The sequence below is a fragment of the Nycticebus coucang genome, chromosome 8 (genome assembly GCF_027406575.1).
Source record: "Nycticebus coucang isolate mNycCou1 chromosome 8, mNycCou1.pri, whole genome shotgun sequence".
NCBI lineage: Eukaryota > Metazoa > Chordata > Mammalia > Primates > Lorisidae > Nycticebus > Nycticebus coucang.
In genome coordinates this window covers 16,793,961-16,804,511 of record NC_069787.1, presented here as the reverse complement: position 1 = coordinate 16,804,511, position 10,551 = coordinate 16,793,961, and the positions used below count along the sequence as shown (strand labels likewise).

Here is a 10,551-nt window from a genome sequence, read left to right as displayed (position 1 = left end):
AACGAAAGTTCTAACCTAGACATAAGTCAGGGATATTTCAGTTTGGATTTAATGGATCAGTAGCCATTAACTCAGTGAAAGGAGGGAGGAACAAAAAGAAAGTACATTCGAGGAAGAGGTAGCATTATGTTGAAAGGCCCTGTGGTGGCAAAAAAGTAACCTAGTTTGAGAAACTGAAATAAGGCCAGTGAAAATGGCCATTGAAAGGTTTGAAACAGGAGGGTGAATTTTATGCTGTGAGATGATATGAAACAGGGCATAGAACTTTAACTACTAAAGCACAAGCTATAGGATAAAAGCATACAAGTTACCTAAAATAACTCTCCCCTCAACACAAGGTACTTTAAAAATATTAGCTGATATTCAGTTCCTAGGGTATTCTCCTAATAAAGGCAGGAATGGAATATAACAGTGCCAAAGTGACTTTTCATGTTGAAAATATTCCACCCGAAAGAACAAAAGATACAGGTTCGTCATGCTTAAAAGAACCTGCCTTTAGGGAAAACAAATGACAGAATTTGTCAAAAATCTGTACTTCAAAGCCACCAAAGGATGCCAACCAATTGGATACAGTACAGGTGAAATGCCAGAACAGCAGCCACCAGGTTGTGATCAACTGTAGCTGCTTGGAAACAATTCCAATGTAGATGACAGACTTCCTGAACTCCTGGGTCAAGTTCTTAACACTGAAATTATAAGCTGATGTGTCACAAGTAAAATTACTTCCATTAATGGATATTTTGAACTTGCATGAAACTTAAAGGTATCAACAGACGTGATGGGTCTTTTTTCTTTCTTAAGAACACTCCCAGGGAATTAACTAATAGACTCATAAATGAGGGCGATAGAATGTCAGCTCCAATAAGGATATTAATTAAAAGAAAATTGTTGACATCTCTGCAAGTTCAGACTAGCAGATCAAACACAGACTCAAAGGGAGAAGATCAAGGTGATATTCAACAAGACAGAAAGTAGTTTAAAAATTTCTGGACAAGCTAAAACATACAGTTGCAGATCTGTGAACTTTTATGCTTATAGGAAATCTAAAATAGAACCATCTAAAACTTAAGTGACAAGGAATTTATAGAAACAAAATACTAGATAGCAATCAGAATGACAACACTAAGTAGACCAATGTAAATTTTCTTGACTAGAAAGTTATACACAAAGAGTGGTTAATTATATACCAGAATAAGTTATATTAAAAGATTTAAATATATAGAAATTAATAATTAAATAATTGAATATTTATCAAAGTTTTGAAAAGAGAAAACAGAAGCAATTTGACAAAACATAAAGGAAAAGACAGATTTACTATGTCACCTATAAGTGAACATACTTCTTACTATCAAAACCAAAACCCCAAATAGAGACAGATAACAGATTGGGGGAAACAATGGCAGATAATATAGTAAATACTATATTACTATTCTTCGTATACAACAAAGTCACTGGAACACTGATGGGAAAATGGTTAAAGAATGATAAAGATGATGAAATTATGGCCAAATATCTGGTTTCTGGTGAGGTTTTATTTATGTTATTGCTTTGATTCCTATCTATATTTGTTATCTATTGTCACATAAAATTTACCTCAAAACTTAGTAGCTTAAAACACTAAACCCTTGTTGTCTCACAGCTTAGAAGCTTAGCTGACTGAGGCAATGGTCACCTGAAGGCTTAACTGGGGGTAGAGGATCAATTTTCAAGATGGTGTTAGCAAAGGCCTCAGTTTCACCACACAAATCTCCCCATAGACTGCATGAATACCCTAACAACAAGGTATCTAATATCCCCAAGAGTTAATGATCCGTAAAGGAACAAGAGGAAAGCCATAATGTATTTTTGTGATCTAACATCTGCCATATCCACAATATCCCACTGGTTACAGAGATCAGCCCTATCCAGAGTGGAAGAGGACTAAATTAGGATTTGAATGCCACAGACTGCCTATTTGTTAATAATATAAAAAGTAAATCTCTCCTTTTCTCAATAAATATTTGAGTATCTGCAAGGCACCATCTAGAGTGCTATACTAGTAAAACCAATTCAAGACAATAAACCTTACAGTCACAAAGACTTCAAACAATAGCTCCATATCCCAATACTGAAAAGAGTGGGAAATAAGAAATGCAATTTTCATGCTTGCTTTGGCAACACGAATACTAAAATTGGAATGATGCAGAGAAGATTAGCATGGCTCCTGCACAAGGATGACACCCAAATTCATGAAGCATTCCTTTTCTTTTTTAGAATGGCTTTTATTAAAAAGTCTACAAACAGTAGATGTTGGTGTGGATGCAGAGAAAAAGGAATGCTTATGTTGGTGGGACTGAAAATTAATAGCACCTCTGTGAAAAACAGTATGGTGATTTCTCACAGAACTAAAAGCAGACCTACCATTTAGTCTAGCAATCCTACTACTGGATACTCAAAGGAAAAGAACCCCTTTTATCAAAAAGACACATACACTCAAGTGTTTATTGCAGGACAATTCACAATTGCAAAGATGTAGAATCACCCCCAAGTGCCCATCAATTCATGAATAAATTAACAAAATGTGGTATATGTATACCTTGGAGTAATACTCAGCCATAAAAAGGACAAATTAATGCCTTTTGCAACAATTTGGATGGAACTAGAGACCATCATCCTAAGTGAGCTAGAACATACTCTTCTTAGCAAACTATCTCAAGAATGGAAGAAAAATTATCCAATGTACTCAGCCCTACTATGAAGCTAATTTATAGCTTTCACATGAAGGCTATAACCCAACTATAGCACAAGAATATGGGGAAAGGGCCAAGGGAGGGGAAGGAGGGGGGAGGTTAGGGTGGAGGGAGTGTAATGGGTGGGGCCACATCTACAGTGCATCTTAGAATGGATACAGGCGAAACCTACTAAATGCAGAATACAAATGTCTACATACAATAACTAAGAAAATGCCATGAAGGCTACGTTGAACAGTTTGATGAGAATATTTCAGATTGTATATGAAACCAGCACATTGTACCCCTTGATTGCACTAACGTACACAGCTATGATTTAACAATAAAACAAAAAAGAATGGAAAAACAAACATCACATGAACTTGTTATTAAATTGGAACTAACAAAGAGTGCAGGTTGTACAGAGGTAAGTAAAACTCAGTGGAAATCAAGCAGTGGGGAAGGGAGAGGAAAGGATGGGCAAAAACCCACCTAATTGGTACGTGTACACATTGGGTGATTGGTACACATACAGCCATGACTCAACCACTACAAAAGTGATCCAGGCAAGCAAAATAATTTGTATCCCCTTAATATTTTATAATAAAAAATGAAAAACAAAAAGAGAAATGCAATTTTCAAGTTTCAGTCTCAACTCTTCATTCCAGAAACATCTGTGGGCTCCTATGCCAATGAGAAGCTCAAAACTTTATCTATTAGCGGAGGGAGTTATTCATCTATGTAAAGACACCTCTGCCTCACAACAAACCTGTCCTAAGTATGTCAACACAAATTTCCATACAGAACCAGTAGCATTTTAGCTATAAGCAACACAAGAATTATCAACCAATGCTTTAAAAGCCTCAGATTTAAAGCCTATAGAAATTTCCCAGTTTGTTTCAAATCCATCCTATGTACAAAAGACGATACTTCTAGCCCACCACTCCTACAGTGTGTGTTTTCCTTTGTCTAATACCCAAGCAACACATAATCATGGAGAATCTGTTGGAAGTCAAGCACTATACTAGTTCTGGGGAAACATACATTGCCTTTATGGGAGAAATAGGCATTGAACAAGAAAAATAAATAAACGATGAAGCTTATTATTCTAAGTGCCATAAAGCCAATAAGCAGAGGACTATGACAGAGAATGCTATGAGAAGGAAAGGAGAATGGGGATATGACTATTTTCTGAAATAATATTTAGGATGAGACCAGAAGGCCACTTATAAGGCCAGAAAAAGCACTCCAGGACTAATATTTCAGAGTGGCAAGTGCCAAGGCATGAAAATGCTGGATCTATGGATGACTTTGGCTGAAATAGAGAGCAAAGGGAAGAGTCTCTCAAAATGAGGTAATAGAGATAAAAGGCAGGCATCAAACTGCTCAGGGCCTGAAGACCTGTCGTAAAGAGTTTGGATTTTATGCTAAGTGCAAAGGAAAACATGCAAATGGTTTCATCAGGCAAGTGACAAGGTCAGATTCAAATACATAGTTGGTGGCATACTCCATTAGACCTATGTATGTTATGATAGCTGCCCTAGGAAGGGCAGTCATGGCAAAGGAACCAAGCAGCTTTATTTGACCCGGTGAAGTTTTACTCTTCATTAGAACAGTGCCATTCGCATTGGGCATTGAAATAAATGCAGTTACCGCTACTGATGGTTAGTTTGTCCTTATTTACTGAAAGTGAAAGGTCTCTCCTTCATGACTCATTGACAAATCCTCCTGATCCTCCTAATTAAAAAGTTTTCGAACAAGTTGATACATTAGTTCTTATGAGCCCAGACACACCAAGCATAACTCCTCCTGCCACCTAATTGTATGCCAGGACTTCACTGCTGCATCTTTCATCATTATGAGGGATATTTTTCAATATAATTTTCACCATCTGCCATGTTCTCCTCTCAACTTTTTTTTGGTGGGGTGACTGCTCAGTAATTATGAATGTCATATCTGGCATCTTTCAAAAATAAATCCCTGACAGAGATCTCAAGGGGAAAAAGAGTCATAAAAATGTCTCTACTCGCAAGTGCTATGAACTACAGACATAGGAATACACTGTAGATAAGTCTTTTTTATGTCAAAATCGACAACGCAGCCAAGAATGAAGATAAACTGAATTTGTGGCCATCTTAATTTTCAGCAAATTGACTGACTCATTCTTGCATCCTTTTAAAGCATTGCGCCTTTTCATCAGGATAACTTGTTTTACAAGGTTGTGAACTATTAAAGGTGGAAAGTACAATTCTGAAAATCAAACTGTCCCTCCACTCAACCTTAACCCTATCTATCCAAGACCTTCAAAGCTCCATTTCCTCTGAGATGACTTTTCTAATTAATCCAACCACACGGTTTATTCACATTATCTGACATTATATGTGTCCTCTGTTGTGAAGCCATTAGCAAAGAGGTATGGATCTAATTTGGTTTTTCATTATCCCTATTCCAAAATAAGGAAATTAATAAATAAACAGAGAAAAATACGTGGGTGCGATGAGTTTATTTTGGTCTAACTCCAGGAAGCAGCAGTTAGGGAGTGAGGACAGTGAAATAGAGACGAATGAAAACACAGTAAGGCATGCTGGGAACCAATGTGGGCAGCTGGTGTTCAGTGCAGCTGGAGACTAATTTTCAAGGGATCAGGTAGCAGGCATCTAAGAATTTCCTTCTAAAGGACAGGAGGCTTCCAGCTTCCATTCTATTTTCCATTGGTCAAGGTTTGCCCCTGGGGCATTAACTCCCCCACAATTCTGTGCTATCTATAAGGTAGATTAAGAGAGCTTCCAGGTCTTCAGAAAAAGTCCTGAGGCAGATGTGGAATGTGCTTAGGATGGGGTATAGTCATCTTGCATAGGACCTATCCAGAACAGCTAAAACTAAAATTATTGGTGGATTAAGAGATTATAGACAGGGCACAAAAAGTGTCAGCTGCAGCACAGAAATGACTTCAATAATATCATTGAAGATATACACAGTCATTTCCTTTAGTGTCACAGACACTGACTGATCAGCTGACTGAATCTGAGAATGCTCAACTACTAAATGAACACTTATGGAGCACCAGCTGAACAATAGAGGCAATGCAGAAGTTAAACACAAGTTGCCCAACTCTTAAGGAGCTTACTATCTTATAGGGATTATCAACAATTGCAAACAAACTAATATGTAACTGGTGCTTCTGACTATTCAGAAAATATGGAAGTATAATGGAGTGGTTAAGAGATTCCACTCTGGAGTCAGGCAGACCTAGATTTTAAATTAATTTAGGATCTGCAGTTTGATCTTGCACAGGTTCTTACCTTGTGTCATAATTTCTTCATCTGATGATTATAAAAATAATTATCTGCTTCATGGGGTCATTGTGAGAATTAAATGCATGCAAAGCATTTATGCCTGGCACATAAATATCTAGTAAATGTTGGTTATTTTTGTGAAGGTTAAGAAGCAATTTAATAGTGGAATGATATTTGGGGAACAGAAGAAGCATATCCATGTTAGACTCCTCCTCTTACTTAAATATAAATTTTCTAGCACCCCAGGACTCTATTCTAATAGCATTTTACCTTTTTAAAGGTACACTATCTAAGGAAGAACTACTTATATTGACCAAAAGACAGGCCTTTAAAAGTGCAGAAGCGCAGTACAAATACATAAGCTGTGGACCAATACTAACATAATTGCAAAACCACGCATCTTGCTACTGCATGATCATGGGTAAATCTTTTAAAACACGCTGCCATTCATTTTTCTCATCTATAAATTGGGTTTAATACAACCTGCTACTGTAAAGAGTAAAGGGGTATTTCTGTAGGATTTCCAACACATTTTAGATCCTCTGAAGGATCTACTATTACTACTATTCATTGTTCATTCAGTGGACTTTTAGTAGGCACCTACTACATATGAAGCACTGTTCTGGGTCTGGGGACAAGAGACTGAATAAGGTAGGGTCCAAACAGTCAGACGTCTTACAGGTTAATGTTATTAACACATAAACAATTATTTAAAAGAACTCAAATTAGCAAGTTACCCTAATATCAAACGTTACTTTATACTAATTTCAAAGATAGGGAAGGAGGAAGAGAGCAGTAAGGGAGAGAGAGAGGAAGGAAAGGAGGGAGGAAACTAAACTACTTATCTTTCAGACAGGCTTTCTGGAAATGCAAGATAATGAGATCTATCTAAATTTACATCCTATCTAAACTCACATCACACTGCAGGCTTCAGAGTAATCAGAAGCCTGAAATATGAACTGAGCTCAGGGAAGGTTTCTCTAATAGCAGCTAAGATATAAGATCAACTGTACCCACCCTTGGAACATGTAACAGTTTTGCTCTTTTAAAAACTTTTAATCCAGGTGAAACCAGGTGAAATGTCCACCAATGACAGTCTGGAAGGGAAATGATGTCATAAATTTGGGTAGAGAGAAGAAAACCAAAGGAGATGATGGTAGAGATTATTTCACCAGCTGGGGTCCATATAAGACCACACGTCTTTCCTAAATCACTGCCTTACTGGATATAAGGGGGATACTCCAAAGAGGGGTCTAAGCTAGCACTCCAAGTTTCTTACATCTCAAGAATGGCTCTCATGATGAGCATAGTCTTTACAAGCAAACACACCTCCTTGGCTCAATAAACATGCCTTTATTACACTTGGAGAACATTTTATAGTTCATAAATCATGTTAATGTCCATTATCCCACTCAATTCTCAAAAGAACTGTGTGTTATTTGAGCCTTTTTATCTCCATTTCATAGATAAACAAGCTGAGATAGGGACAGCTTAAGCAAACTGTTTGAAATCCTACAGCGGAGTGGAAAACATTTTCATGTTGGAAGGCCACATAAATTTAGCTATAATCAAAAAAGGCTGCTTTCAAGTAACTTCAATTAGATATACTTTTGAAAAGTAAATTATTTTATAAAAAAATCAACCTACTATGTACAAATAATTTCAAAAATTAAAATCATTTGTTAATTTTAAAGTTAGCCATTTAATGACTCTTTGTGTCTCCTTTTTGTTGGAAAACATTTGAGTATATGTGGTTACAGCAAAGCAGTCCACAGTTTTAGTTGATCCTCCATATCAGTGGTTTTCAACCTTTTTTTTTTATCTCACAGTGCACTTGAACCAATAGTTAAATTCCCATGGCATACTTAAATTATGTTGATCAAAAAAAGGGAGTAAAAAAACTAATATACTTACTGTGCTATGCTTTGAACTTCTTTTAAAGATAATTTAATGAATAATCTTTAAAATTTTTCACAGCACACCAATGTATTGGGGCACACTTGTTGAAAATCACTGCTGTAGATGGATATTAGTCATTTATCATCCTCAGGGCATCTTGAGTTACATAGGAGAAGGTAGATTCACAGCAATAAGTGGTTGAAAAGCAAGAAAGCATTGGGGGGGGGCATGTTGCTGAGACATGGCTATTCTACTGCATTTTTCTGTATTTCAACTGGATCTTTCTTTGCATCACATAATGACTTTAAAACATCATCTACTAACAGCTCAATCAATTCCATCTTTAGTTCTTTAGGTGTCTTTGTGATATCAACAAGGTGAGGCTGAAATGCTAATTTGAGTGTGATGTCATGATTCTTAAAGGCAGCAAACCTTTCATTGTATTCTCCAATTAATAGGCCTATAACATCTATACATTCTTCAAATGATTTGTATACATCATTCTGTTCATCAATGACCTTTGCTAACTGGGGAAAATAGTCATCTGAAATTTACTTTTGAAGAAATGTTTTGAAAAAAGATAGCGCTTTTCAAAATGCTTGGATTTCTGCCACTTACCGTATATAGACTTTGTTTCTCCTTACAAAAGAATATTCATTTTTATTTGACATGGTATCACATAGAAATACTGTATTTCTACAGAAAACTTCTCTCAATAATTCACATTGCTGATTCTGTTCTTCATAAAATTTAACTATCTGTTCTCACAGAGATAAAATTTCGGCTAACACCCATCCCTGCGATAGCCAACACACTTTAGAACATGTGGCAAATCCACACTGAATATCTCATAGTTTAACTTTAGCATGCTATGAAACTGGAACTAGAAGGCAGTGAGAACAGAAAAAATGTATTGATAAAAATAAAAGGAGCTGTTCTGTAAAAATTGGATTCAGTCAAAAGACCACACTTAAAGACCTAGAAGAACACATGAGGTCTTAAGTCTAAAGGTCCCCCATTCCTGTCTCATACCAAGATGCAAAAGAGTAACTGAAATCTAAGTTTCCTGGTTCTATCACCAGGGCATTTTTTTTTTTACACTTCTGTGCAGATTCTGAGGATAGGGAAGTTTACTTCAATGAAATTAGAAGGCAGTAACAACACAAAGCAATCTGTCTCCAGACTCAGAGACCTTAAGGTCAAAATCTCAAAAAAAATAAAATAAAATAAAAATAAAAACACTGTTGGTGAGCTGGGTATAGTGGCACCCACCTATAGTCCCAGCTACTCAGAAGGCTGAGGCAGGAGGATTATTTAAATCCAAGAGTTTGAGGCCAACCTGGAAAGCCTAGCAAGATCTCACAGAAAGAAAAAAATAGTAAAACTGGTGTCTCTGACTCTATACCATCCCTCCAGGCAGCCAAATATAAAAGTCTTCCTTTATGAACATGGAGCCTACTCCGTGAACAGCACCATTAGATTCAAGACAGCAAAGTTTATCTAAAACTAATTGGTGAGTAATGAAGTTGCTAAGGTTTATGAGCCTGTACTAACACTAACACAGATAAATCGACAATAAAATTATAACCATTGACAAAACTAGCCTTCCATGGAAAAATAGGAAGTTTCTTCCCTTGGCTTATAGGCAAAAACAGTATTGGACAATTTTAGGAGAACAAGATCACTTTCTCTTTCATGATCTTTAATAGTAAATAGAAGAAACAGCTTTACTCTTAGAAATAACCTTTGATTATTTGATAATAGGAAGGGGAAAAGTATAAATTTATCCCCTAGTTAAATTTCAAGCATTTACATAAGTGAGGGTATCTATATAATATCATATCCTCGAGAGCAGCCATGGTCAAAGGTAAGAGAATAAGACAGAGCCCCTTTACAACTCTTCCTACACAAGTGATTATCTGCTATCACAGAGGGGTACCAGAAAAAAAACGTAATTTTGAGGAAAAATAGACTGACTCCACCACTTCAGTGGGCTTATAAGAATATGTTATCCTCCTATGTACTCTCCAGATGGCTGGCTGGATGAATCTGTTGAGTACTGAGGAAAATTTACCTTAAAACAACTATTTTGGTCTTTTCCCAGTGGGTATTGAGATGTTCTTCCTAAGAGGACCAATTGTTTTTAGAAGTCAGCCTAGAGAATGCTAGCAAGCCCCGGCATCCCTTGTATTCATGGTGGCTCTAGGACCACATTGACCAATACAGTTACTACAAGCCAGACATAGCTATTGAGCACAGAAATATGGCTGGTCCAAGTGACATGGACTATACTTAATCAATACACACCAGATTTTGAATACTTGGCATGAAAATAATTTGATATCACATAAAAATCTCTATATAGATTACATGTCAAAATGATAATAGTTTGGATAGATTAATTTAGTTAAAATATATTACTAAATATATTATTAAAATTAATGTCATCTGTTTCTTTATATTTTCACAAATATAGCTACTGGAAAATGTTAAATTACAAATGTAGTTAACAGATGTGAATTACATTATATTTCTATAGACTGTGCTACCCTAGAGGGCATAACCTTGTTTTCCAAAAGCTTTATCAAGCCATTTAAGTAGGTTTAAAAGGAGAAGGGCATAAATATCATTCTAATATCCTTGAATTC

General features: G+C 36.2%; 1 non-coding gene across 1 annotated transcript; it reads left to right on the top strand.

Moving 5' to 3' along the window:
* The first annotated feature begins 2,143 nt into the window (after positions 1-2,143).
* Positions 2,144-2,248, top strand: LOC128592900 (U6 spliceosomal RNA). The gene has a single exon (XR_008382110.1). It is a non-coding gene; the product is annotated as a U6 spliceosomal RNA (small nuclear RNA).
* Positions 2,249-10,551: the final 8,303 nt, after the last annotated feature.